Source organism: Marmota marmota, unplaced genomic scaffold (genome assembly GCF_001458135.2).
Source record: "Marmota marmota marmota unplaced genomic scaffold, marMar, whole genome shotgun sequence".
NCBI lineage: Eukaryota > Metazoa > Chordata > Mammalia > Rodentia > Sciuridae > Marmota > Marmota marmota.
In genome coordinates this window covers 29,434,490-29,437,502 of record NW_025999842.1, presented here as the reverse complement: position 1 = coordinate 29,437,502, position 3,013 = coordinate 29,434,490, and positions in this window count along the sequence as shown.

Here is a 3,013-nt window from a genome sequence, read left to right as displayed (position 1 = left end):
CTGTTTTGGTAAGTTGTTTTGCGTTTTCTGCATATAATAGGCCATGGATAAGCAGGGATAATTTAACTCCTTTATTTCCCATTTGGATACCTTGTATTATATTTATGAGTTATTCCCCAAAAGTTCATGTGTGAGACAATGAAGAATATGCAGAAGTGAAATGATTAGAATATGAAAGCTGTAACACACTTGGTGGATTAACCCACTCATAGGGATTAACTAGGTGGTAACTGTAGGCTGGGAGGGTGTGATTGGAGGAATATTCAACATCTCAAGCAAAATAACAAATAACCCTGTCAATAAATGGGCCAAGGAACTGAACAGGCACTTCTCAGGAGGTGATATACAATCAATTACCAAATATGAAAAAATGTTCAACATCTCTAGCTATTAGAGAAATGCAAATCAAAACTACTCTATGATTTCATCTCATTCCAGTCAGAATGGTAGCTATCATGAAGACAAACAACAATAAGTGGTGGCCAGGAGGTAGGGAAAAGGCACACTCATGCATTGCTGCAAATTGGTGCAGCCAATATGGAAAGCAGTATGGAGATTCCTTGGAAATCTGGGAATGGAACCATCATTTGACCCAGCTATCCCTCTCCTTGGTCTATACTCAAAAGACTTAAAAAACAGCATACTATAGGGACACAGCCACATCAATGTTTATAGCAGTACAATTCACAATAGTTAAACTGTGGAACCAACCTATATGCCCTTTAGTAGATGAATGGATAAAGAAAATGTGGTATATATACACAATGGAATATTATTCAGCATTAAAAGAGAATAAAATCATGGCATTTGCAGGTAAATGGATGAAGCTGTTGAATATAATGCTAAGTGAAATTAGCCAATACCCAAAACAAACAAACAAACAAATGCTGAATGCTTTCTCTGATTTAAGGATGCTGATTCATAATATGCTGGGGGGATGGGTGGGAGGATTAAATGAACTCTAGATAGGGCAAAGGGGAAAAGGGGAGGGAGGGGAAGAGAGGGGGTATGGGGGAGGAAAGATGGTGGAATGTGATGGTCATCATTACTCTAAGTACATGTAAGGAGACACGAAGGATGTGACTCTATTTTGTGTACAACCAGAGATATGAAAAACAGCGCTCTATATGTGTAATATGAATTGTAACGCATTCTGTTGTCAGTAATCTTTTTTAAAATTTTCCAAATATGAGAACTTTTCTATAGATGTCCACCAGGGGGTGGTGTTGCATTAAGTTCAGATAAACTGGTACATAGGAAATTTTATAAACAACTAGAAATAAAAAATAGATACAAAGTGTGGGGAGTGTATGTGCAACTTTTTGATGTTTTAGCGTTTATACAGTCAAAATTAGATTATTCTGTTTAAACTATGTGGGAAATCTCTGAGTTTTCATAGATTGAAAACGTGTACATATCATGTATGATAAGCGAAAAATAATGTTATAGTAAATTGGCATCTTAAAGGAGGCTTTTTTTTTTATTAATGCTTAAAAATAAAAATAAAAGCTACTGCTCAGGAGAGGTAGCACCTCAGCTGATACATAGCAGTTTTAGAACTGCTCATTTGTTCCTCCTGCTGGAGGTTTCAATGCTGCAGCATTCTCCTTGGGTGAAGGCAGGGACACAAGCTGTGACCTTTGCCTGTTTGCTCCTCTGGATTAGCTTCAGTCTGCATTTCATATTTCTAAAGCTCAACATCACAAGACTGAAAGATGGGAGGCTTCCTGGCTGCATGCCCTGATTTCATTCTCACTAATTGCTAAACATTTGCTCCAAGTGTCTCTCAAAGGTTATTCATTTTGATCATTAGCTGTCAATTTGGGATGCACCTTAGAATCACCTGGGAAGTTTGAAGGGATGCCGACGCCCAACCCTGCTTTATTAAATCAGCATCTTTTTGTGTGTTAGGGGAGCTGCAGCTGCTGTATTTGTTCAGAGCTGTCCAAGGGGCTCTGACAGCCTGGGTGAGAACCACTGAGCACCGCTTTCCCCCCTTCTCACAGAGCTCCATTGCTCCGCTCTCCTTCCTTCCTCGCCATCTGGGCACATTGAGCTAAGAGAGATGTTCTCGCTTAAGCAGGTGCGTCCTTTGACACTCAGGCAAGGTGGCGTATAGGAATTAGCTGTCTCCTAAAGTGGCTCTCTAGAAATGGTGGGGATCACCTTGATGGCTATAGATCAGCTGCCCAGAGACAGCTGTCTGTCTGTCTGAAAGGTGAGAGACTGATTATACAAACAGAAAACGCTACCCTATGTATAAAAATAGAGATCTAACCACAGCTTGCAGCATTCCGCCCAGGAAACCCATCCCCTTACCTACAGTAAACAATACAGGAAGTCAGACTTGTAGGAAGCTGAATTGCTGTCTCTAGCAACGATTCAGAAAGCTAAACAATAACTTATGTAATGATTGGCACCAAATGGCCAGAACATGATTAATATCCAATAACTTCCCTAACTTTTGTCCACGTAGGACCAACCAGAGATAGCAAAATATGCACCTCTTGTTGGAATGCCCTGCCTACAGCTTCCCCATGCCAGAAATTTCCCATCAGAACATCTTAGAAGCCATCTCTCTTTTCTCCTATAAAACTGTCCCACTCCTCCACCTGTCTTCAAGTTGCTGCCAAATGCAAGCAATGTGGCTAATGGCCCTGCTATATCGGGCTCTAAACAAATAGGCTTTGCTTTTCTAATTTGGCTCGTGTTTTAGTCATGGCTCTCCAGAGAAACAAAACTAATAGGATATAGGAGGTATATATATATAACAAGATTTATCATGAGTGTTGGCTTACATGATGACGGAGGCCGAGGAGTTGGTGATCTACCAACTACAAGATGGAGGTTGAGGAGAGCCAGGGTATGCCTCTAGTCCAACCCTGCTGGCCCAAGAGCCAGGGGTGTAAGTTCCAGTGTGAGTGCAAAGGTCAAGGATGTCTGGGGAGAGAGGCAATAGATACCCCAGGTCAAGCAGAGAGCAAATCTGCCCTACCTTACCTTTTTGTTCCAT